Raw genomic sequence first — 27,929 nt, 5'->3', positions numbered from 1 at the left:
AGTGCCCGCCGTCCATGCTCGGCAGCGCGCACGGCTGGTGTCTGCGGCGCTCGCTCACGGCGCCGCCCCGAGAGCCGGGGGCGGGACGGCGGGCGGCCGCCTACAGGCCCGCACCTGGGTGGGCCCCGGCCTGGGCCCGCGGCGCTCCCGGCCCCTCCCCGCCGCCGTGGAGCTGGACCGCAGCGGCCTCGCCGACCATGCGCCGCCTCCCGCCGGCCCTGCTGCTGCCGCTGCTGAAGCCCTGCCTGCTCCTGCCGCCGCTGCAGCTCGCCATGCTCATGGCCGCCGGGGCCCCCGAGGCGCCGCGGAGCCTGGTGTGGGGGCCCGGGCTGCAGGCGGCTGTCGTCCTGCCCGTCCGCTATTTCTACGTGCAGTCGACTCGGAGGGCCAGAACCTCACTCGCTCGCCCCCAGGTACCGTCCCGCCGCGGGCCTCCCTTGCCCGGCTGCGCACTCCCCGTCCGTCGCCGCCGCGCGTCCACTCCGCGACAGCCCCGCCCCGGAATCTGCCCGCCACCTGCGGGGCATCCTTTCCCCTGGCGTGGGTGGCCCTTTCTCCGTGAGGTCTGCTCCTCTTCCTTCCTCCTCGCCGGATACAAAGCGGGAAGGAGTCTCCCCAAAAGTTGGTTGAATGAATGAACGAACTCCGAGGGTTTTAGCACATTTACTGTGCAGGGACTGCTGTTCGAGTGGATGGCGCCCAGGGCGTTATTGCTGCAGGGAACCCTAAGCATTTTTAATTGTTGAGCTTTTCCCTTTTGGGAAACTGTTTTAGAAACTGTGCTCCACTGCAAACTCAGGCCCCTGCCATTTACCGGGCTTGCTTCTTGGATCCACCCTCTGTGAGATAACAGCAGTCTCACACCCACCCCCAGGGGCCAGAGGCAAATTAGGCTCCTAAAGTGACCAACAGACTGTGTCCCATAACCAGCCAATCTAAGTTGGCAGGACAGCATCCCTCATTTACATAAGAGGGCCTGAATGGGAACCTGGGAGGGAAAAGGGCAGGAATTTAGCTATGTAAGGGGGTCTCTTCCTTTGTTCTGGGAGACACTGGCTTAGGAGTTTCTGCTCTCCAGTGCTCTCCTTGCTTGCAAGCAAAAAGAGGCGCTATAACGCTGAACAAAGAGCTGCAACACTAAAATAAGGAGCTATAAAACTACAACACTGACGTTGGTCTTAGATTCCTCTGTGCCTTCGCCCCACAACATTATAATGAATGTGGTGTGAGTCACAGAGTTGGAGAATGGTCCCTCCGCGTCTCAGTTGTCTGAACTGTTACAACATGCAGGGAGTGCCTGTACGTGATGAGTCATCAAGCCCACCTAGGATTACATGCTTTTTGGCCTGATGGCTTTGAAACAACGAACTCCTACACAGAGGAAATGTCAGAGCAGTAGACAGAAAGGAGGCAGTTTTGCACCCTTGGTTTTGTTTTCTTCTTAGTTTTGAGTTCTTGAAAGCAGATTACAGGAATTAGTGAAACAATAGAAATCATTCGGTTTTCCCTCCACCAAGGGTGGATCTTGTCCTGAATCCCTTTATGCCTGGTCCCCCTCCCACGATCTACTTCACATCTTAACTTTGCAGCTTCTTACAACTTGTCCTGCTGGTTTCAAGTGCTTCCAGTCAGGATTGAACAATTTATGTCTAAGTTTAGGGTTCCGGCCAACTGGCACCCTATTAACAAAGAGGCAATCAAAACCAGTGTCTTCCCCTGCCAGTCCAGCTGGGAACTTCACTTAGCTGCCAGAAGTGAGCCCCAGCTTGTGAATGGGGAGTTAGGGACAAATTAGGCAAAGCAGAAAATTTAGGAGCCAAACATAGTTCACTTTTAGATTTAAAGATTTTTAGAATTTTTATTTATTCAGCAATAATCATTTGCTGTCTACTTACTATGTGTTTGGTAATTCTGCTGGACAAATAAGGATGAAAAGACAATGACTGGCCATCAAGGAATTTACAGTCTATTGGGAAAACAAGCATTCAGATAACAGATAATTGTGCAAGATAATTGTTACAATGAAGGTATGTGCAGAGTGCAGTGGAAACATTGAAGAACTACCAAGTTGGCCTGAAAAAGTCCGGGAACATTTCAGGAGCACACAGTTGAAGGATGAGAGGGTGTCGGGGGGCAGACACGCAGGTGGATGCACCCGCATGTGCAAAAGCACAGAGGCATAGAGAGCATGGCGTTCAGGACAATAAGTACTTCAGTGATGCTGAGCAGGAAAGGCTCGTCAGATCACAGCCCCAAATCTTCAAGGGCCTTGAATGCCAAGCAAAGTCTTTTTAGAACTAGGTAAAGGAGAGCCATTGGAGAATTTAGAGCTGAGAGTGACATGGGGCTTGTGCTCTACATTTGCTTCAGAACACCACTCCTAAAGTTGTCCTTGAATATCACTTCGATAGCATTAGATCAAATTAGGCCTAATTAGATCCTAAATCCTCAAAAAACTGGTTTTGTATGCTTTTTATGCACTAGGGTAGAATAATTACAGCAGGGACTCATGAGTGTATATCAGGGTTTGGCAAACTTTTTCTTTAAAGGGCCAGATAGTAAATAATTTAGGCTTTGCATGTCATACAGTCTGTCAGATTTACTCACTTCTGCCTATAGTCTTAGACAGTGTGTAAACAAATGGGCTGTCTGGGCTCTAATGAAACTATGGCCGCTGAAATTTGAATTTCATATAATTTTTCATGTCACAAAATATTCTTCTTTTGTTTTTTTTTCCAACCATTTTAAAATGTAAAAACCATTCTTTAGCTCACAGGCCTTACAAAAATAAGCAATGAGCTGGATTAGCCATAGTTAGCCAACCCCTGATATATATATTAAAGACCCTCATCAAAATCCAAGTGATACATGACAAAGTTATGTATACACACACATCAACCAGAAACAGTTTAAACTCAGTGTCTATTAAATATCTTAACAGAAAAGGGATTACATCTATGTTTCTACATGGCTTACCCTTGCAAACGATGACTTTTTTTTTTTTTTTTTTTTTTGGTCTTACAGAGACTTTCCATTGTCCTAAGGTTCAGAAGAAAAGATTCTTAAATCTAAATTCAAGATTCATGAGGGGTGTATTTTCTGCTTTATTTTTTAAAATTAATTTTGTAATGTTAAAATGAAGAGGGACTTTAATAAGAAAAGAAGATGGAAAACTAAGAAAAAGTTATACGTGAAAAAAGAAAATTACATGATTTGAAATGAAATAATGTTAATTTAACTATTAATAAAAATAACACAAGCCCAAATAAAATTCAATTTTTTATCTAAAGATATTGGCAAAGATTTTTGTTTTTAAGTGGAAATAGTCTAAGCTGTTAAGGGAGCAATGGGACACTCTGATAGTCACTTTCCTTCCCTACTGATGGGAGCACAAATTGGTAAATTGTTTCTGGAAAGTAATTTTCCAAACTATCAAGAGTCTTGAACTTTACAAAACTTATACACATATGTGTTTGTGTGTGTATATATATGAAGAGTTTCAACAGTTAAGAACTGTAATTTTTAAGAAGATATTATGTACAAAAAAAAAATCATGCCCTTTTATCTGAGTTCTAGGTATCTGTCCTGAGAAAATAATCTGTGTGGTCAGAGATTTATATGCAAGGATATTCTTGCAGTATTATAATTACTTGTCACAGCAAGTCCACATAGCCAACCATTATGTAATTGATAAATAAAGTATGGTACATTCATTATGATAGACTATTTGATAGCCATTAAAAGTAACATTTTAGATTCCATGTATATAAAGGTATCTAAAGTAGTTAAATTTATAGAAACAGAATGATGGTAGCCAGGGGAAAGGGTAAATAGGAAGATGTTAAATATGTTACCAAATTAGGCTCTTGGGTCCCAAAGTCATAGAAACTGACAAAGCACCCAGCAGGAGAGCAAGCAGTGCATAAGGGGGGTAGCTACAGGAAAGCTCCCCTTAGGGGAGCTGTTTAGGGTTCTTTATAGGAAGTGGGGTCAAGGACCAGGCCAGTGTCATCATTCTGCACTTCTGGAGGTGGTCCATTCTGCTCTTCCTGATTGCATCGTGGGTGTATGCTCAGTTAGGGCTTTGGTCCTTGTGCTGCTCAATAGGTCCAAGATGGTCGTGGTGTTCAATATCATCACCCCAGGAGGGTCATTGTAGCGGTCACCCTGAAGCTTTGTGCGCATGCGGGAACTCCTAAAGGGGTCGTAAGGTTAATCTGTAATTTAATTTTTACAGTTACAGGAAACAAGCCTTGCGGGGGAGGGGTTTTGGAACTCAGTGAATTGAATATCTGTTCTCTTATCTCAGTTTATTTTATCAGGGTAGTTATACCCAACCAGTCATGCCCAACGGGTCTCTTTCAGTTACTTTGATCAGGGCCATGGGGTAATTGTGTCCACTGGGGTGTCATGATAGAGGAGTGGAAAAGTAACAAAATGTCCTCTGCTGGGAAAATGGAGTCAGTTTGGTTCACAGGCCTAGCCCTATTCTGTCTCAAATAGACGTAGAATTTCAGCTTTGTAAGATGAAAAAGGTCTGGTGATTTATTGCATAACAATGTGAAAACGTTACTTGAATCTAAAATGTTACTTGAAAATACTTGACTCTACTGAACTGTACACTTAAAAATGGTTAAGATGGTGAATTTTATGTGTTTTTTAAATCACAATTTAAAATGTTTTAAAATTTTTTAAAGATTATTTAATATGAGTAAAGATTATTTAATAATGCTTATACAAGGTTAAGGGCAGAACAGAACAGAAATTATATAGTTTCATTCCAATTTTGTAAAAAATTAAATGAACCTGTACCTATGCTTATCAGTGGTTACAGCAAGGGTTTTTTTCTTTTTCATACTAATTTTCTATAAAAAAATTTTCCCCTAAAATGATCATAATATTTTTATAATCAGGAAAACAGTCATAAGAAAAAAAAAAGCTAAAGTCTTTCACCACGTCACCAAACACTTAAGACAATCTTATTGTCATTCTTTTGGATTCTCTTTGTTTCTTTCAGGCCACTTGATTTCTAGCTTCCAATTAAAAAGCTGTCTTATACACCACACCAAGGGTTACAATCCCCTTACCAGTCACACACACACACACAGCTGTCTTATAGTTCTGAAAAGCTCACCTAATCAGTTTTTTACATTTTCTGCTACTGTCAGACACTTGCAAATCCTGAAATCTTTCCTTCTTCCAGAACTAATTGAAAAAGAGGAAAAGTTTTCCCAAGCTGTAGTCTATTGTACACACTTAGGAAGATTTCCTTATTATCACTCCTATTTAACAGTGTAACATTTATCTGAATACTATTATTATGCTGCATATATCCAAATAGCTAGAAAACATATTGTGAACTTCAGTATCTAAAGCAGGCAATCTCAAACTGGAGTCCACAGACAGAAATTAGGGGGTCTGTGAGCTTGGATGGGGAAAAAAAACCTGTATCTTTATTTTCACTAACCTCTGACTAAAATTAAGCATTTCCTTCCATTATGAATGTAGGCAGAATCTGTTGATACTGTTATATTCCAAGCATCTAGCACAATGCCTGGCAGTGATTCCAACTAAATATTGTAGATGAATAGAAAGAAGGAGTTGAGGTAGGGATGGCGAAATATGTCAAGGTGGAAGGATGTAATTATGTTCTACTCAGTCCTCAACATTCATCAGTAATGGTATCTTCATAAAATAATCTTACCTCCTAGTTATGTAGTACTTTAGTGTTTTAAACGATGCCCTATTTAATTTGTCCTGAAAAATAGTCTGGTGAGGTAAGAAGATAGATTTTTTTTTTTCACTTTACACATAGGAAACTGGGCTCAATGAAGCTAAAAGGTCTTGCCCATGGGCCCCACAACTAAGTGTCAGAGCCAAGACCAGAACCATTTGAATTCCTACTTTGATACTCTTTCCCTTTTACCAAATCACCCCTAATATCAGTTTTCCATAAGATCCTGGAGAGTGTGCATGGCCAGCCGGCAGCCAGACATTTTTGGAGCATTTGCATTTATCCTCAGGGCGCATAACACCTTCGCCTTCCAGGACTCTGTTTGGCCACGTGGGGTCAACAATTTATTGTAGCTTCAGAAAGACTTAATAAACTTCCTAAACAACAGGAGATGACCCCATTGTACCACAAGCGCCAGCAATATTTCTCCAATTTTGAATTCTGTGAAGCTGTGTTCAAATATTGGCTCTGCTACTGGCTTTGTATGTGACTTTGGGCAAGTCACTTAACTTCTTGGAGCTTTGGTTTCTTGATCTGTAAAATGAGGGTGACAAATACCTACCTCAAAGTTCTTGTAGGAAATAAATGAGAAAATACATACGAAATCTGAAGCTCAGGAGCTGGCACATAATAAGTGCTAAGTACATGAATGTCTAAAAATGCTTTTGATTTCTATCCATATCAAAAGTGATCAAGATCTCTAACTCTAATGATGTTGAGACTTTGATATGGACAACCTCCTTTTGTCCACACAGTCACTGCATTCTCATTCAATTAGCTATTTCTCTTAAAGAAGTTTGAATTTGTGCAGTAGAAAGCTCAAGCTGAGCTTCAATTCTGTTCTATTATATTAGACCCAGGGTAAATGAGAACTCACATTCCTCCCATTTGAAGCAATTTGAAATTTCACTTTTCTTATTTTCTCTTTTATGAGATTAGAATTGCTTATTTCTGTTTCAACTCTGATCAATATTATTTTGCATTGATGCTGATATTAATTTCATGCCAACAATGACACAGGCATGAAAGATTACTATAAAAATAACGGAACATTTAAAATATGTATTTCCAATTTCTATATTATAGCTTGATACATTTTGAAACATAACTTTTAAATGCTGTTTCAGAGACAAAAATGTTATAATTGGAAGAGACCATAGTGATCTAGTCCAATATTTGCAATTTACAAATAATGAAGCATTTTGGAGCTAGTTTTCTTCTGTAATTCCAGCTCTTTCCAAAAAATCACAGTCAATAATATGCTTGCATTATGTCTGTTTTGTTTGTTTAAAATAATAAACATATGGAGAACAGGAGTGTTTGATCAGCAGACAAGAAAACCTTTTTGTACATTTCCGATTTGGGAAGAGAGCAATGGAAAGTGCTTTCTAATTCCCAGACTTTCTCTCCTGATTTTCAATTTGCTGTGCCACATGGCCTTTCTGAAACCAAGTAGAAAATAAGGCAGAGATTTATGTGTTTCATTTATGCATCTCAGGTAATTGGCCAACATTTCTAATAATTTCATATTAAATTGTTATCTTTTTAAATAACATCTGCTCTGTTTACTATAGTTCATTTATTTTAGCAGATTTCTTTCATAATTTTATTACACTTATTTCAAGGATCCTAAAATGTGTTTGCTACTTATTTAATAGCAATGTGTCAGATATCATATTACAGTTACTAAATAGAAGAGACTGAGAAACATTTCTCCTGACACAGTAGAAAAAATAAAACCCTTGAAGATCAAAAGAAAGTAGAATCTCACAGTCACTAGATATAGAAACTAAGAATAGGAGAAACAAACTTTTTCAGTAACTTCAAAAAACATATATTAAATAAGCTTTATTTCATAATATGATAGATGTGAGATGAAAGACAACTTTGGTCACAACTTACTGTTTACTAGGGTTGTGGATTTTAGAGGATTCACCACTTTTTAAACATCTCCCTCTGATATAGTGATCTGAATGATATATCCACTGTACTCTCTGAAAAAAGAGGTTCCAAAATTTATTCCTGGGCCACAGTAACATTAATCACAACAGTATTGTTTCAAAGCCTAAATAAGTCAGCTGATAAAAAAAGGCAAGTTTGTTAAGTAGGTATTATTTACCAGAACAGAAAACCCATATAATTTTGGAGTTGGAAGGGATCATCATAGTATAAATATTTCATTTCAAACTGTGGAAATAGAGAAGTAAACTCTAGTATCTATAAAGATATATGTGTGTGTGTTTGTGTGTGTGTGTTTGTGTGTGTATTTGTGCACAAACTGGTAATTAGCTATAATTGCTCTCTACCTAAGAAAATGTGCTTAGAAGTATTGCTTGAAATTTGGGTTTAAAAAAAGGGCAAATTTTTCAGAAATAAGGGTTGTTAGATATTGAAATGGTATATTTATGTGTATTTTACAAGAAGAAAGTTGGATTACTGTAGAGGTCTGTCCTTCTTAGAGTTCATGGATTTTTAACTACCTGGGCTTCAATCCTACCCAAAGGAGAAAAGATCACATGGCAAAAAGTTAATTTCTTCTTTGATTTTTAAAAATGAATTGATTTTGTTCACTCAGTACATCTTTATCGAATGTACTGGCTAGCCACCAAAAAAAAAAAAAACCGAATTAAATGTCGAGTCTGAGTCTGATCCTTGGTTTCAGCACATGAACCAGACATAGTTCCTGGCTTCGAGGATCATCCAAGCTGAAATGATTTTGTTTACTATTGATGCTACAGTAATAAGTAACTTATATATGGAGATACCTATCCAATAATTGTTAAGGCATAATAATCATAAAGTGGTAGAGTTGTTTATATTTCTTTTTCTTTCAGGTCAAACACTATTTAAAGTAGCAGTAAAATCTCTTTCACCTAAAGAGTTAGTCCGGATTCATGTTCCTAAACCTTTGGACAGGAATGATGGAACTTTTTTGGTGAGATATGGGATGTATGAAACTGTCAGTGAAGGGCTGAAGATAGACATCCTTTATGGCTCAGTCTCCCTATATTTTGAAAGGTAAGTGATTATTATATAATCCAGAGCCAGCCTTATGTGTAGGTCCCCTGCTTTTCAGGAATGGATTATGATGACCTCGAAGTCATGTGTAACAGTGAACATTGTATATATAACTCCTGAAGCTCAATTTAACTTGAAACTTTAGGGGAAAGAAAATTAAGTAATTTATAGAGTTTTAAGTGATAAGAAAAAAATTTTGTATATTTACCCACATAGTTACCATTTCTGGTACTCTTCATTCTTTTCTGTAGATCCATATTTCCATCTAGTACCATTTGCCTTCTGCTTGAAGGATTTCCTATTAACATTTCTTTTAGTGTGAGAATACTGGTAATGAATTCATCCAGCTTTGGAATGTCTGAAAAAGTCTTCATTCCACCTTCATTTTTAAAAGACATTTTTGCTGGTTATAGAATGATAATTTGATGGATTTGTTTGGTTTTAGTACTTCAAAGATGCTTTTACTTTATCTTCTCACTTGCATTGGTTCCAACAATAACTCTGCCATCATCTTTATTTCTCCACACTGCTTTTAAGCTTTTCTCTTTAGTTGCTTTGAATAGTTTGATTATTCTGTGCCTTAGTGTAGTTTTTTTCATGATTCTTTTACTTGGGATTTGTGGATCTTCTTGTATCCTTGGGCTTATACTTTTTATCATATTTAGAAAATTTTGGTCATTATTTCTTCAAATATTTTTTCTGTTCTACTCCAGCTGCCTTTCATAGATTCTAATTACTCATATATTACTCATATATTATGGCTTATTGATACTATTCATTTTTTAAATTCTTTTTCTCTCTGTTTGATTTTGTATAGTTTCTATTGCTATGTCTTTAAGTTCTGCAATGTCCAGTTTGTCATTAATCCCATACAGTATATTTTTCATCTTCATTTCTTGATGCTTTTTCATCTTCTAGAGCTTTTTTCTGGGATGCAATTGTGTTACTTGGAAATAGTTTCATCCTTTCGAGTTTTGCTTTTACAATTTGTTGTGTAGGACTACAGCCATATTTAGTCTAGGGCTAATTATTTCCCACTGCTAAGGCAACACCCTTCTGCATATTCTATCTAAGCCCCATGAATCAGGAGGCTTTCCAGTTTGGCTGGTACAAATAGGCACTATTCCCAGCACTCTGTGAGTGGTAGGTACTGTTCCCTCATCACTTTAGATGGTTTTCCTCTGACTTGGATGGCTTCCTCACACATATGCACTGATCATGTGCTCTGCTAAAATACTTGAAAGGGGACATTGTGCAGATCTCTGGAGATCTTTCTGTGCAATTCTCTCCTTTCAGATATTCTGTCCTACAGATTCTAGGTTCCTTGGTCCCCTTGGACTCTCAGCTCTATCTCTTCAACTCAGTGAGACTGCCAGCTTCTGCCTACATTCCTCCTCCCTACACTACAAACTCCCTTCAGAAGTAAGCTGTAGGAATTACAGGGCTCATCTTATTTGTTTCCCATCTCTCAGACACTGTCCTTCATTGCCTATGTCCAGTGTCTTAAACACTGTTGTTTTATGTGTTTTGTCTGGGCTTTTTTGGCTGTTTCAGGTAGTAGGGTAAACCAGTCCCTGTAATTCATCTTGGCCTGATATAGCAATCCTCAAGAAAATTAAATAATTAAAAAAATAATTTTTATATTAAAATAAGTATAGCTATATCTTGAATCAAGACATAAATTTTGCATAAATTCTTTTTTAAATGAGTCTTCTCATTTAAAGAAGTTCTGTACTTATGGCTGGCCACTTAAATTACACTGCCACATCCTCCTGGGTTACACATTTCCTCTGAGATGTGCTGATGGAAGTGATTTTAAGGGCACAGAGGAGGAGACCCCAACTTGTCTTAAAAAATCACAATCCCTACTACACTTTAATGCCTGAAAATTAATACATTCTTTTTTTCCTTGTTAAAAGATAAGTTGTTTTATGTTCGTCAGCCATTTATACCTCACTAGAAATGAATTTATCAGTTAATTGTCTGTGAGTAAGATAGACTGGGAGAGGGCATGTGCTATGCTAGGTTACCCAGGGTGATATGAAAAGGACACAGAAAGTAGAATCTTAGGACCCCAACATAATTACAATCACCAGCGTTTTGACTAGGGAAGATTATCTCTGTCTGGATAATCTTATAATTCACCAAGAAGCAGAGGCAGAAACAAACTCCCCATGTTATGGTGCTTCTTAATGGAGTGTGGCTTTGTACATGTTTTTTCTTCCTTAGGTCCAGTGTACCATGAGTTCTGTGACTGTCCAGAAGAGGATCCTCAGGCCTGGCAGAAAACTCTTTTTTGTCCAACCGAAGAACCACAGATTGCAAAAGACTTTGCTTCCTTCCCCAGCATTAATCTCCAACAGATGCTAAATGAAGTCCCCAAAAGGTTTGGGGATGAGAGGGGTGCCATTGTTCATTACACAATCCTCAATAACCTCATTTACCGGAGATCTTTAGGGAAATACACAGACTTCAAAATGTTCTCTGATGAGATTTTGCTGTCACTGGCAAGAAAGGTATGAGAATAAATTGATTCCAAAAATAGTAAAATTTAATTATTTAGTTGTCATATTTAAATGCTTAAAATTATAATGGCAAAGGATGAAAATGGATTTCAAGCTCAGAAGTGTGCTTCTAAGACGTTTACCACTTGAGTGCTTGTAAGTCCTCCACCTTTGTGGAGCTCACTTTCTTGGAAGATTTAAATTAATTGGCTAGAGACCCCCTCCCAGGTAAGTAAGCCATAGAGGGCACTCCCAAGGTTTCTGTGAACTCCCAGATGTTTACAGCCTCTAGGTCACTTCTTTACATTCTCTGTTTCTGCTAAATACTCCTCCCATTCAGATTTCACCTTCTGCAGCTGTTTTTCTTCTCTTTACCTCAAAATGACTTGAATTTTGGGCCAGCCCGTGGATCACTCGGGAGAGTGCGGTGCTGATAACACCAAGGCCCCGGGTTCGGATCCCATATAGGGATGGCTGGTTAGTTCATTGGGTGAGCATGGTACTGACAACACCAAGTCAAGGGTTAAGATCCCCTTACCGGTCATCTTTTGGAAAAAAAAAAAAATGACTTGAACTTAGAACACATGTAGTCAGTTCTTTCTGAAATATTTAATAAAGCCAAAGAACTGTAGAATTTAGTACCAAAGACAGAGGTTTTTCCAGCACTAATAATTACACTTCTGTTTATTTAAGTCCTTCTCCCAGATTTAGAACTTTACGTTAATCTTGGAGACTGGCCCTTGGAGCATCAAAAAGTCAATGAAACCTTTGGCCCTATACCTATCATTTCATGGTGTGGCTCTCTGGATTCAAGAGATTTTATCCTTCCAACATATGACATCACGCACTCCACACTTGAAGGAATGAGGGGTGTTACAAGTGATCTCCTCTCTATTCAGGGAAATACAGGTAAATTAAGGTTAATTCTCTAAGAAAAAGTTTAGAGGTAAAAAAGGTGAAGAGTATGTTCAGTCAGAGAGAGTAAATGTGTATGAGGGTACTTCAAAAGGTCCATGGAAAAAATGGAATTAAAAGATGATAAGAATCTTTCCATTAACTTTTTGAAGACCTCTAACATATTTAAATAACCATTCTTCTTATTTTATAACCAAGAAAAGAGAAAAACAGCACCCTAAATGCTGAAGTGGTTTGTTTAGTATCTTCTAATCCTACCTTAACTGAGTCTCCTTTGAGTTGGTCACTTGCAAATACAATTTGAAAATATGTATTTGGTGAAGTTGCCACTTAACATAATTTTGACTCCAATGCCTTTATGTTACCAGATGAAATGAGAGAATTTTGAAAATTAAAAATTATAAGCAAATATAAGAGAATTGTGATAGTGATATAATTTTAATATTACTACTTCCAACACTTTGTAAGGAATTCTTCCTTTCCTTTTTCTGCCTCTCTTGTTCCTTTAAAATCTGAATTCCTTTCTCCCTGATTGATGGCCTTAGATTTATGATACAACACAACTTTTTATTAAACCAAACTGTATGAGCAGAAAAAGCCCTGCCTTGTCTTTATAGCCTCTATTACTGTTTATAGTGGTTTGGTGGACTTATTTGGTAGACAAGACCAGGGACTTTTTGTAAACTATCTAAAGATAACATGAAATGAAAACTGACCTACTTTTAATTTGATAACAGTGAATTCCTGAAAAGTGTGCTAAAATAATAGATATTGACTGCCTCCAGCTTCTATGCCTCATGATTTATCCTTTCAAACATTGACAGGTGTTTGAAATATACCTACTGTGTTGCTGGCATCTTGCACAAGTACTTAAAATTCTCCAGATTTCTGTCTCAGCTCTAAAACTGTAAAATAGAGATAGTGCCTTCCTGTTTCATAGGTTGAGTATAAAGAACAAATAATATTATGGAAAAATGAAAGTGTAAATTTTTATCAATACTCATCTTGAATAAAGATAGAACTTTCAAAAATAGTTTTCCTACCTGGTTACAGAAATCGGGATTCTCCATTACACAGACGTAATTGAAAGAGGTATTCATTCCTATTTCCAAAAATTATTTATTATCTTATCTTTAAATGCATTGTATGTCTTAAAATTGATCTGCTAAAGGCTGTTTATGATTTTAATTCAAAAAGAAACATAAGTTATAAAATAAAACTGTGAAACACAAAAGTTGGAAAATGGAAAGTAATTCCTTTGTATTTAGCATTAATTACAGCGTTGATGAGAAGCAGAAGTGAAGCAAATGACTGCTTAAAAAATAAAAGCTTTGTTTGTTTATGTTTGTTTTTAACCTTCCAGTACAAGTATCAAGTGAATGTGGATGGGACCGTGGCTGCTTATAGATACCCATATCTCATGCTGGGCGACAGTCTGGTTCTGAAGCAGGAGTCACCATATTATGAACATTTCTACTGGGCACTAAAGGCTTGGAAACATTATGTTCCAATTAAAAGAAATCTTAGTGATTTACTAGAGAAAATTAAATGGGCCAAGGTACACTTCCTGCAATTTTCATTTCTTTAGGGAATAACAAATTCACCAGTATTAGTTACATGAGTTCTATCACAACACAGTTTATTTATTTATTTTTTATTGAAATATATTGATTATACATATTTGCGAGGTACAGAGTTATATTTCAATACATGTATATGATGTGTGATGACCAAATCAGGGTAATTAGCATATTCATCATCAATGCAAAACTTAATCATTTCTTTGTGATGTGGACATTGGATCTCCTCTCGTAGCTGTTTGATTGCATGCAGTAAATTATTGTTAATTATAGATGCCTAGCTCAACTATACACCAATAGAACTTATTTTTCCTATCTAGCTGTAATTTTGTGTCCTTTAACCAACCTCCCACTATCCCCTCTTTCTCCTCCCCTTTCCTGCCTCTAGTAACCACAGTTCTACTGTCTCCTCCTAAAAGTTCAGTTTTATTTATTTATTTATTTATTTATTTTAGCTCCCACATATGAGAACATGTGGTATTTCTGTTTCTGTGCCTGGCTTATTTCACTTAATATAGTTTTCTCCAAGCTTATCTGTGCTGCTGCGAATGGCAGTATTTCATTGTTTTTTATGGCTGAGTAGTGTACATTATTTGTGTACATATATCACATTTTCTTTATCCCATATCTGTCAGATATTTAGGTTCATTCTATATCTCAGCTATTATGAACACAAGGCAATTTAATTTGATATAATGGAACCAAAAGAAATGTTATTTTCTGAAATTCTTGTTCCCTTGAAATATCTAAAGAATCAACATCAGAATTGTTTTGTATAACCTCTATTAATATTTTCAAGGATTTTTTGAAGATTTGAAGTCCAGTGTTAAATAGAATATAGATTTTCTAAATGAATCGTACTTATACACACAAACAAGAACACATGAAATGCAAATTACAGATTGAAAAGACCACAGAGTTAAAGTACTTTATGCACAAGAAAACATTTAAGGCAATTATGGTACACTTTTCTTTTTCTCAGTTAGAAAAAAGGCACAAGTTCTTAACAAATGCATGTTATACAACATCCCAAGAATCACAAGTTTCCTGAAAAGGAAAATTATTTTAAAATTATTGTGTTTTATTATAAAACTATTAAAATTTACCCTTCCATTATAAGTCTTTATTCTAAGTTTCTAAGAAGCAATATATGGTTATGGAAATAACTGTGTGCCTGAGGCACAATCTTTTTTTGTGGCCCTTTATAAGAGCCAGCATTGCTTGCAAATGGTTTTTCCTCTGGACAACATGGTAGAAGATTAACTATTTTCTAAAAGTATAGTTAGGAACACTGACTATTCCTGTTACTGAAGGAACAGACTGTGGATATTAATGACTGAATTTTTTTATTACAACAACAATATAGTCTTTTATAACTACCATTACAACTTTTTGGCTCTAACTGCATATCTATTTTTTTTTTAATTTTATTTTGTCGATATACATTGTGGCTGATTATTGCTCCCCATCACCAAAACCTCCCTCCCTTCTCCCTCCCCCCTCCCCCCCAACAATGTCCTTTCTGTTTGCTTGTCGTATCAACTTCAAGTAATTGTGGTTGTTAAATCTTCTCTAACTGCATATCTAAATGTAGCTTTTAAAAGATGTTATAACATGAAAATTGATTCATTCTGCTCTCATGGAGAGAGGGCTAGGCTGGGGACAAAGATGATGAATCCCAAACTTATTTCCTGGACAGCTAGGAAAGTACCAAGATAGTCACAGTAGAGGCTGCATGTAGGTTGATGCACTGTGGGGGACTGAGAATTGGGGTCCAAACGTGTGTTCATTTCTCTTTAACAGAGATGTCTAGGAAAGTACTCTATTTTCATGGCCTCATCCTTAAGTTACATTTCCATGATCTTCCTTCTCTTCCATACTGTTCACATTCAACCCCACATCTGTCTCACCTCACACTCACCCCTGTTTTCATTGTAAGTTGCAGGAGTAATTTTCATTCTTTTTTTTAATCTTTCAGGAAAATGATGAAGAAGCCAAGAAGATTGCAAAAGAAGGGCAGTTGACTGCTAGGGACCTACTACAGCCGCACAGGCTTTACTGTTACTATTACAGTGTACTACAGGTCAGTTCAGAGTGTCTGTCCTGCTGGGTCAGGTGTCCTCAGATCACGTGCTGGGTCTGAGCCCCTTGTGCTGTGCTTCCTGAAGGACTTGGAGATCAGCCTATGGCCTGGCTGGCTAAGCCCAGGAACCAGCCTATGGAATGATAGAACCAGTGCTAAGTCCCTTTGTGACCTCCATATTTTTTTATATTCATTCATTATTATGAAAAACAATACTTAGAGCCCTTACAAATATTGATTAGAAGCTCCTCCCATCTTGTCAGTGCTCTCTTTTATTAGATGCCTTGTGGAATTCCTAGTATAGGTAATTTCTCTAAACCTCAGAGATAAACATCTTTCCTCATCTGGAAAACAAGAGGATTGGGCTGGAGATGGTTAATGTCTCTTCTCAAAATGTCGCCTCCTTGTTCTTGCTATTGAAGATCCATGCCCTTGCTATCACAGAACAGGGCAGAAAGTAAATATTTAGCTTGCTACAGAAATCAATCAGGCAAATAAAAAATATTTATAATAGTTCTAATATGTTAGGGCTAAATTCTGAAGTGCAAGTGTTTATTGAGAATCTGAGGATTGGTCCTTTGAGTAACTGCCTTGTGTTTTACTCAGTAAAATCTGGCCAGGAAGAAAAAAATAGGAAATTATGTTTTTGTTTTTAACCTAAGCTTTGTTTTTCTATGGACAGAATAAAAGTAAATTTCCTCAGATGCCTTTGGATACTACCCTTATAGAAAAATGAGTGATAAATTACACCATTTACTAGAAGCAGTTCTTCCTTTCCTTAAATGGGTTCATCCCCTCTGCTGGCCTAACTTTAATTTTAATAGTAGGTGTTTCTTTCTTAAAATATTAATTAGCTTCACTAACTCATGTCAGCATTTGGTTGGGTTTGGCCCGGTACCAGGAACATACAGCTAAATGGACATGGAACCACAGACTTGAAATGTCCAATTTATAGCAATATTTCAATCAGTGGCCAGTGTGGAGGAACATTTCACTGGCCTGTTACCATTTAAAAAATTTGACTACAGGCCTTAGGGAAGGAGGTGTGAGACTACCAGCTTTATTTTGAGATGCTTCCTTCTTTGTTTGCTGGTTTGAGTAGTCAGTGAAGTTAATTATTCATTAACAAGTGGAGCACAAATGCTGAGGGCTGCTGTTTGTTTCAAGTAGGGACATTTGGCTTGGCATCCCTTTTGTAGAGGTTTCCTAACTACACATAAAATTGTGGGCTGGGGCTGGCCAGTTAGTTCAGTTGGTTAGAGCGCAGCCTTGTAACACCAAGGATACAGGTTCGGATCCCCATGCCAGTCAGCCACCAAAAAAAAAAAAAAAATTGTAGGTTGGGGTTCCTTGCTAGATTATAAAATATTAGAGCAGTGCCTATAATAACTGAAGTTAAAATGTACTTTAGGACTGAAATAAGCCAGACCTTTGGTTTTAGAATGAAAATACACAGCAACTAGCAAGGATGGCATGATTGGGGGTGAAGAAGTCACTGGAATGAAGTATGGACTAATCCTTCAGTTGCCTTCAAACATATATTTCAGAAATAAGCTGAGTGCCAGTCCAGCAAACCCGAAATACGTGATGGAATGGAACTTGTTCCTCAGCCAGAGGATAACACATCCATCTGCCAGTGCCACAGGAAAAAGCATTTAAGAGAAGAGCTTTAAGTAAGCCCAGATTCCTACTTTGGGGTTTGCCAGCTACGTCTTTATGAGAAGCCCTAAGATAGAATCTAAGCTGTGAAGAACAGTACAGAAGACTTTACCCAGTGCACCATCTCTCTTGGTGGCTTTATATAATGTGGATGGATATAGCAGTATTTGAACAAGTATTACCAAATAATCTTTGTATATAAATTTCCTTTGAGTAAAAACTGCTATTATCAGCATCACAATGACTCTAAAAAGAAAACTTGGGCATCATAGCAGATAGAGAGGCTTGCCAAAATAGAAATCACCCTTAATGAAACTGCTTACATCATATTTATTGGTTTATTTCTATACCTTCTTCACTTTCCCTCTTCCGCTTCCAATTGTGAAGAGAAAAATCTTTGTGTAGGGTTTGTTTGTTTATTTCCCCCTCACTGCATAATTTCTCCTGTTACAAGCTGCTTTTGTTGTTTGGTAATGGCGGCCTCCTCTTGGAAGGTCTGATGGGAATAATTAAGGAAGACTAGATGACTCTGCTATTAAAAGTAGCATGGACACTGGAGGGAATATTTTTTAAAGCACTGCTCATATCTTTTTAACTAAAATTTTATCAAGGCCTGAGACAAAATTAAGGAGCTATTGTGCCTTAAGCTAGTAATTCCCAGTGTATCTGGGTTATATACCCATCAAGAACAACACAGTTATTAATGTAGATGAAGGTATCCTGAACGCATCATTTATTATCTATATAAAAATTTAGATAAAAGATAGCTGTAGTCAGGTTGGGATCTTTAATTCTTTCTAACCTTGAAAAGGGATTCTTGAAAATATTGAAAACCCCTGCAACAACTTCAGGAATCCTGGTATCGTGGGTTTTGCTCATAAGCCTGCATCAGAGGCAAACACCCATTCCTCACTCCACCCTTCCTCTATTTCAGTCAGTTTCAGTGCTAAGATTAAGACCTTGGAAATTTCCTTGCTTTTGAGGACAGGGTCAAGACTTACAACTCTCATAGCCCAGAAATTCATTACATACTTCTTGTAGTGCCACCAATCTAAGATTTAGTTCACTAACACGCTCTAGAACAAGAGCTATCCACACTCCCAATTTAAAAATGTTTACTCCCCTGATTAAAATATTTACTTAATCTGGAGAACAATGTAATCACTTTAAAGCAGTCATATTTATTCTTTTTGAAGAACAATAAAAACACAGGATTTTTTTAACTAGACAAAAACAAAACCAAATTTCAGAACAGTGCAATGAAAGCCAAGTATCCAAGGCAAACTCTAATACCCATCAATTGTTCAAAACCACAAGTTCACAAATATAAAATAAAGAGCAAGCTGTCCTGAGACTGTATCCTAATGAATCCATGTCTTACATATATTGTACAAAGAGTTGGGGCTTGTCAGAACTGGGATTTTGGCAAGAAAAGTTGCTTTCCTCATACCTCTCTGTCCTCCAACCCTAGGTCCTGATGGCTAATGGTATTATGTTAGAAATATCTTAAAATTTTAAAATTATTATAACTTGCTGCCAAACAGGCCTATTAGTTAAAAGCAAGATGAGACAAACCAGACAGCTTCAGGGAGTGGAATAGAAAAGGTGTGCTGGAGAAATAAAGTGGAAAACCTCAAGAAATTCTATAGAGAGCAAGCAGCCTTAGTCTAGGTAATCCTCCACCTCACTAACTCTGCCATAGACTTTAAAAAAAAAAAAAAAAAAAAAAAACGGTTTTTAAAAAACTTTTTAAAAAAGTTTTCGGGCCGAGCCCGTGGCGCACTCGGTAGAGTGCTGCGCTGGGAGCGCGGCGACGCTCCCGCCGCGGGTTCGGATCCTATATAGGAATGACCGGTGCACTCACTGGCTGAGTGCCGGTCACGAAGAAACGACAAAAAAAATAAAAAATAAAAAAGATAAAAAAAAGTTTTCAATGAGATTGTTCATTGAAAAACAAGTTACAGAACATGTATAATGTAAAACCATTCATGTAAAAAAAAATGTATCCATGTGGTTGAAAGTTTGGAAGGAGATTCACCAAATCTGAGGAGAAGATGGAGAGACGGGAATTTTTACCTTTTGCTCTATACCTTTCTATAATACTTAAGTTGTTTTTACTATACGTATGAATATAAAGTTGTAAAATAAAGAAAAATGCCAACCTGGGAAAATAAATGCACAAAAGATATAAATAAGACAAGAAAACAGATATTTATATTTTTCATTATGCTGTTTTTAAATCTATGTCTGGAATTTTATGTGATAGAACATATTATATATATTTTTAAATAAAGTAAATGTCTAAATATAAATTTGAAAAAGACAAATTTTTTTAATTAAGAAAGAAGTTGTAACCACCACAGGCCTGGTATTTCTGTAACTGGGTTGGTATAATTTTAATTCTATTATGTCTTCATGAATAAATGAACCAAAGCTTCTGTCACCACCATTCAATCCCTAGTAGGCAGAAATCTAATATTAGAGAGAAGATATGTGGGCTAGACACCATTATTCTGAATTGATGATGAAAATGTAAGAAGGATAGGCAGAGGACAAATGGTCTCCTGGCATAATAAGGCCAAGGAAGAAATATAAAGAAATATAAAGTTCTTGTTTGGAGGGAAAGGAAATCATCCTTGTGGTGGTGAGGTGTGTTTGACTTCAAATAGTTGGCAAGAAAATTAGCCAGACCCTAGGATAAAAATCCTTCTTTTATGCACGGAGTCACTGTTTATTGTTTCCCAACCACTGCTGCCCCCAGCCCATTCCAACATCTCGTGGAGCTGTTCCAGACACAGATCAAAACCAAGTCTCTTCTAAACCAAGTACTCTGTAGAGTTGTGTGGAAGTGGGAGACGCTAACTTTAAGCTGATACCTTACACTGAAACATTTCTTAGACAGAAGGAAGGTAAAAAACTGGGGTTTCTTTATTGTGTAGGAAGACAGCAAATCCTGGAAGTGGGCGGGGATGGTGATAGCATATGTAGAGGGAAACAAGACAGCCAGAAGGGAGGGAAAGAGGGGAAGAGGGTTAGTCATAAAAGAATATTTTTGCAAGACCCCTGTTCTGTTTTGTTTCCAACTGAGTGTACTTCAATGCAATTCTTATGCTAACCACCCATTAGCAGGAGACTCCACAAGTTTAAAGCCTCAGTCTTTTGTAAGACTGCCCTTACACCAGCTGCAAGTGAGGTTCTCAGGCCACCTACACTTCTAACCAACTGGCTAAAAATTCAGAGATTCCCATGACCACCCCCCCATTGGATGATTCACCAGAACAACTCACAAAACTCAGGAAAGCATAATGATTACAGTTTTAGTATAAAGGATATATATATAGGACAAGGTTGCTGAAAGTGACAACCCTCTAATCATGTGCTTGGTCTATCTGGTGATCATCCCTCATCTGAAGCCATCTAAGGGCCCACCACAAGTACCTCATTAGTATAAAAAGAACATTCCTATCACTCAGGAAATTCAAAAGGTTTTTGGAGCCGTGCGCCAGGAATCAGAGACAAAGACCAGATATAGTCTTCATAATACTACAGCATGCCTGAGGGCCTGGGAACTGAGGACCACCTAAGCCAGGAGGCTTGTTGTAAGGGTATGAGGTAGCAATATTATCCCCACTCCACAAGGTTTGGGACAAACACCTGAGCCTCTCAGTAAAGATCTGCATTGACCAAATCCTATTTAATTTAGTGCAGGAGGGCCATCCCATGGCTCCCTTGGGAGAGTGGGGTGCTGATAACACCAAGGCCATGGGTTCAGATAACCTATATAGGGATGGCCGGTTAGCTCACTTGGGAGAGTGGTGCTGACAACACCAAGTCAAGGGTTAAGATCCCCTTACCAATCATCTTTAAAAAAAAAAAAAGTGGTCCTAATAATTTAGTACAGGGCATGTAGTAAATAGGCACAGAGTAAGCCTCCATCCATGGTTTCCAAGGGTTATTATCCACACCTTTATTGTTAACTAGTGGGCAGCCAGAAGTACCAAGCTTCAGATGACAAATGAATCAGCTAGAGAAACATGAAGATTGTTTCCCCTTTACACCTCACTCCATCTGCTCAACTTTCCTGTCCCCAAAGTATAATGAGAACCCTCCTGCCAAAACCTGCATTGCTAGTACCACTAGCACTGTAGCAATGGGATGGAAAAGGAAGGAACCTGCCACCTGATGGGAGCTAAATGTATCCTCCAAGAAAAATTCCTTGTCCTCTGCCCCACTTTTCTATCATTTAAAACTGGGGTGTTTCACTAAGTGACTCCCTGATTTGGAATAATTTGGGGTGACATAAAGACTTGTAAAGGGAAGGCTATTACGAGATTCTGTTCTCATTGCCACAATGAAAGTTTTCTGTTCCCTCTAAACTCTACAACTGTTAAATGCAGGATCCAACGTAAATTGGTTAGCTCAGTTGGTTAGAGTGTGGTGTCGTAACCCCAAGGCTGAAGGTTCAGATCCCGACGTCAGCCACTGAAATAAAAAATAAAGTGCAAGTATCCAAGAGCAGGGGTCCTACAATGGCAAGCTTAGAGTTCACAAACACAACTTCTCTAAGAATAGAGTGCTCAGTGATGTTCTAGAGCCCACTCCTACCAGCTCTCCATTGGACTTTTGCTCCCAGCTTCACATGTAAAGACATCACATTGGTCCCTTAACACTGACCATGGTGAGAGTATTTTCAGCACCGGAAACTGGCAAATTCTACAAATCAGAGATTGATTGATTACTGGATTTTTGTTTTTGAAAGCAGTTTACCAAGACATCAGTACCAACATTACATAATTCTTTTGCTAACAAATTTAAATTGCCCTATAGAAAGAGAGAATCCTGTATCATTTAGCATATCAAAGCAGGAATAAGGGAAATTCTAATTCAGACCGATATGGGCCCTTATCTTGATTTTTGAACAATCATTCACTGCTACTAGCATAGTGGATTGATAAGCCCCTCTTAAGAAAGCAACAGGGAAATCCTTAAAAGGAGTCTTGGGGGTGAGGACAGATTTCTGTGCAAAGAATTATTTGAAGTGCCAGCTCCCTTCCCCCAGGCTCGTCAAACATCAACAGGAATATTGACGCCTGCTTAAAGGTCCCTACGGCTTCCTTCTGGCCACTGCAGGCCTCTGACCTACACCCACTCCTCATGTGTGGCGTTGGTTTCTACTACATGAGATATTTGGCACGATTTTAAAAGATTTCATGATCACATCCAAGGGGCAGTCTTGTCCACTGTTGGAGTTTGTCCCAGTGCCAAAGCAGCAGAGGAAAAAAATGTCATGTAATTGTGACTACTTTTCCCCTGCACTATGAATATTTCCCCTTCTCTCATACCAATTCATTTTGCTGCTTTATCTCGTCTTTACATGGTTTATAAAGAAAAATCTTTGCCTTCCAACTGGAAAGCAATAATGTTAATTTCATAAATATTATAAGAAATATGATAAGAAAAAGAAGAAGAGAGAGAAAAAAAAGAGGAAGAAAATGAGTGGACAGGACAACAGAGAGAAGGAAGGAAGAAAAGATTTCTATGAAACCACCCAGAAGTTCTTTTGAGTTCTCTTTCCTAGTAATTTAAGCTCATTTCTAGATTTAAACTCATGCTTATAAATGAATAAACACGTGAGGGTTTTGAGCTTCAGTGATCCCTTGTGGCTACTTTAAAGAAAGATACCTTTTTCTTTTGAAGAATTCATAGATTTCAACATGTATTAGAACCATAAGAAAGTCTGAGCCTAAGTAGAAATTACATAAAGAATACTCAAATAGTAACTATTGTAATTTTTTTTTTAGTAATTCAGACAGCGACTTCATTACAAATAGCTTTTTTAAAAAAGGAATATATAAACAAGGTAGTATACCTTAAACGTGTTTTTATATTTCATTCCCTACAATTAGAAAATTTTGTTCTGAATTATTTACTGGCTTAGTTTTGTGGTTTTTTAATTTTAATTTTTAAAATTGTGGTAAAATATACACAAATGTACCATTATAGTCACTTGTAAATATACATTTCAGTGGCATTAAGTACATTCATGTTGTGTTGTTTTGTTGTTTTGAATTTATATTCTTAAACTAGATTAAAAGCTAAGTACCAGTATACATAATGCTTCCATGACTATACTTTTATAGTTTATTATTCATAGCTATTGTATATTAATTCATCAAGGTAACTACATGAAAGGGAACTAAAACTCAGCCCCCTGCTTCTTATGATTGTGATAATGATTTTTCTTTTCTTTTTTTTTGGCGGCTGGCCGGTATGGGGATCCAAAACCTTGGCCTTGGTATTATAACACCACACTGACCAACTGTGTTAACCTGACAGCCTGTGATAATGACTTTAAAGAACTCTGGAAGCTCAGTGAGTCACTGAATTAGCCTACAGGGAATTTCTTCTGTGCAGATGTTTCTATTATATTAGGAAATTTTTCTTCGGGTGTTTTTTCCCCCTAGACGTTCTTATATCCTTGAGCATAGAAGGGAAATAGTAGAATTGGGCAGTTGTGAATGAGAATATTTTGCGATAATTCGTGACTAACTAAAGCATGCCAAAGCATCAGATATTCACAATTCAAGCAACCGAACTTGCTTTAGATACGCAGTACTTTTATAATTTAAGGTTATTTGAAAACCCTAGGAAGTCATCTGTTCTCACTTAAAAACTGGTTTAGGCTTTACTAGCTAAAGAGCTAAATTTAGAAATAGCATGGGACTGCAGTCACGTGTCACTCTCTGACTTTGATCAAGATCTGTCAATTCGCTACAAGGATCAGTTTTCTTATTTACAAATGAATAAATTAAATTAATCAAATAGAAAAGATTTCATCATATTTCTCTAACATCTTTAAGGTCCTTGATTGAAGTGGCTGGACTTTATAATATACTAAGCCCAACTTCGCAGACACTTTGGTCCTCTTCCAAAATCTTTTGCCTCAGAGCCATTGACAACGGCAGTGAGAATTTCTGACAGGACCAACGCTCTACACACGCTTTCCTTTTGGATCCCCGGGACTTGTGGAGGTCTGGGTGGAGGGAAGCTCGGGACCGAGCGGCGGGGCCTGGAAGGCGGGGCTAAGGGGGCGGCGGGGGGGGGGGAACGGAACTAGATTTTCGTCATTTCCGCCTGCGACGTTACCAAAGAAACAAGTGGAACCCGGGCCAGCGTCAATTGGCAGGTGAAGGGACTGGTGTCCCCGCCCTCTCAGCCGGTACCACGCCTGTTCCCCTCGTCTCTGTGGCCACTGGTCTGAGCCTTCCCTGCTTCAGGGCCCTAAAGTCCCTATCCCCTTGATGTCCGTGCCCCTCCGTTCCTCGTAAGGACGTTTCTTCCCTCTGAAGCCCCCCATTAGGCCTCCCGCCTCCAGTTTATAATCTCCCCGGGATTAACCCCTTCCGCGGCGCTTCCTTGCCTTGCCGTTGGTGAAATTGCGTGGGTCTGCTTGAAAAGCCCTCCTTGTCCATCCTGCGCGCTGTCAGACCCCCACTCCCTACTTCGTTCTTCCGACGGAGGAGGAAATACTTGTTCAACTACTTCACATTTTTTTCTGGACTTTTTTTTTCTGTTCGACTCATGATATGGTTTTACGTTTTGTCATTTAACTATTAAGAGGTGAAAAAGGGAAAGGCGTTTTTAAGGAGCAGGTTAAGTAGTTGTCTGTCCCCTTCCTCAATAGGAAGGACCACAGGTAAAAAGGAAAAGCGAAATTTCGAAACTGATCAAGAGCATGAAACACGTTTATCAATAAAATTTAGTACAGGAGTTAAGAAGTATGGGTTCCGATCCCAGCAAGTTATTTCACATCTTTTAAAGTAAGTGAAAAGGAGAAGCCAAATACATCTTGTGGGCTTTTTCTCACAAAGTCTAAAGGTAGATCAGTATAATAAAAGTTATCATTGATTTGGGATCGTATCTCCCAAAGTAGGTAATACGCTTGTAAAATCTTTGTCCCCTGGCGCACTCGGGAGAGTGCGGCGCTGGGAGCGCGGCGACGCTCCCGCCGCGGGTTCGGATCCTATATAGGAATGGCCGGTGCATTCACTGGCTGAGTGAGTGCTGGTCACGAAAAAGACAAAAAAAAAAAATCTTTGTCTCTGAATCTGCAGGTAGCACCTGGATGTAGTAAGATACACTTCATTACCTGAGCAGTGGTTTGATAGTACAGAGTCTGACAATTTATGAATGTTTTCGCATTGATTAATTGATTTGGAACCTCATAATAACCACATGAAATCGTCTTATTTCTTATCTAAAGCAAGCAACTGCCCTACCCATCTTTCTTCTCTGGACTGTGTCCTATTGCACCTACTCAAAGAGTTTCATCCTTTAATTTATCCCTCCCTTACACCTTTAATTTCTCCCTCACTACTGGGTCATATCATATACAACATCTTAACATGCTTTAATATCTCCCATATTGAAAACCGAAAAAAACCCAACTCTTGAATCCATTCCCACCCCTAGCTTCTACCCCTTCTCTCCTGTCCCTTACAGTGCCCCAAAGAATTGTTACTGTACTTACTGTCTCAACTTTCCCTCTTCTTCAGCCCACCCCATTCTTTCCTCCCTGGGACTCCACTGAAACAGTACTTACCAAGACTACTAGTGACTTTATCTGGCCAAATCTAATTCTTTATTCTCAATTTACTTGACCCTTCAGAAGCATTTGACACAATTAAGCAGGTTCTCTTTCTTAAAATATGTGGAATCTCACTGTTCCTCAATGATGTGAGTGACTTATTTGAGTCAGATAGTAATTTTGAATACTGGAAAATATTTCTTCAATATTTTGTGCTATTCATATGTAATGGTAACATATATGACACACTTTTAAATTTAATCTGCATTACTTAACATGTTCACCATCACTTTCTTAAATCTAGACAACCAACAAAACAATAAATCAAGTACTGATTTGTAGTATTTCACAATTTCTGTGATGTGAATACTCTCACCATGGCCAATTTCAAGCTACTGACATGGCCTCAGGAATTGGGAAGAGATGAGCAGTAGTGCACCATTAATATAGTATTTCCACCTTGCAGATACAATAGGCCAGTGGTTCTCAACCAGGGAAATGGCTGCAGATGTTTTTTGGTCATCAAAATTGTGCTACTGGTACCTGGTTAATAGAGGAGAGACATCCGGCTAAAGTCCTACCATGCACAGGACAATCCACACCACTGAAAATTATCAAGCCCAAAATATCAATAGTTCCACTGTTAAACCCTGTAATAGGCTTAAATAATTTAATTTTTAATAATGGCTTTGTTTAAAGACCAGATCACAAAATTCCTGAAAATGCAAAATTTGACTCTATTGAGCCCCAGCACAAGCTTCATTCAGTAAACTACTGAAACCATTCCAGTTGATTTCCAGTATAAGTATAATGTGGCTCCTACCTTCCTCCCTGATCCTAACTCTCACTCTCCTGTCTGTTGCTTTGCCTCCCACGGATTTGTCACCCCTTTTCCCTGGGTGACAGAGCTGCCAAAGATTACTCAAAGCCCATCTCTTCTGAGCAGTGAGAAGCCCCGAAAAGGGGTTAATCTCCCGGAACCCTCAAGAGAGAGGCATTCCTTTCATTTGGGAAATTAACCACGAATTGGAGTTCTCTTCCCACATTTTTTCTACAGACCAGGAAGTTACAGGAAGAGAACATAGGTGGGGTTTTTGCTAAGTGTAGTTTAACAAGTTTAACAATAGAAACTGGTAACATTGAGTAAGACAAGCAAGGCAACATTCTATAATGCAATTAAGTCTATCCACTAACAAAAGCTTGATTTTAGCAAACATTCTCTTCTTACAGCAATTTCCCAGTATCTTGACATATCAGTCAGTAACCTGTCTGTCTTTGAGCCAGCAACCTTGCTGTGTTACAGTTCTTTATCTTACAATAGAGACTATATATAGCCTGGGGAAAATTTCCTGTCGTTTGCAAGGTCAATATTTGAAACTGCAAGGCTTTGGAAAACCAGGCCCTGTGAAGTACATTTGCTTTATGCATACTCCACACCTGTCTCTTTTCTCTGACCTCCACTGACACTGTTTTCTTTCAGCCACTTGAAATCACCAAATTCCTTATCTCAGGGCATTTTTATCTGCTGTTCCCTGTGCCTGGAACCTTGTTCCACCAGATTTTCCTATAGTTGACTCTTTCCATCATGAATATGTCTCTCCACTGGAGAGGATTTCCCTTACTACTTGTGTTAAAATGCCCCTGATCATTCTCTGTCCCACTATTCTATCTTCTTTATTGCACATGCACTTCTTTTTGGTTTTTACCTCCTTAAAATAACATTTTAAGTAACGTGTTATTCTACTTTTCTTTACTTTTTTTTTTCTTCAAGATTTAGCCATTATCTGGTAACTTCTTATCAATACAAAACGAGGATTTAGCTTTCTTACACACAAACAACCACAACACA

At 38.3% G+C, this 27,929-nt stretch overlaps 1 pseudogene; it reads left to right on the top strand.

The window, feature by feature from the left end:
• Positions 1 to 86: 86 nt before the first annotated feature.
• Positions 87 to 19,751, top strand: LOC134375276 (protein O-glucosyltransferase 3-like; annotated as a pseudogene).
• Positions 19,752 to 27,929: the final 8,178 nt, after the last annotated feature.

Source organism: Cynocephalus volans, chromosome 4, assembly GCF_027409185.1.
Source record: "Cynocephalus volans isolate mCynVol1 chromosome 4, mCynVol1.pri, whole genome shotgun sequence".
Classification (NCBI taxonomy): domain Eukaryota; kingdom Metazoa; phylum Chordata; class Mammalia; order Dermoptera; family Cynocephalidae; genus Cynocephalus; species Cynocephalus volans.
This window is presented reverse-complemented; position numbering and strand designations above follow the sequence as displayed.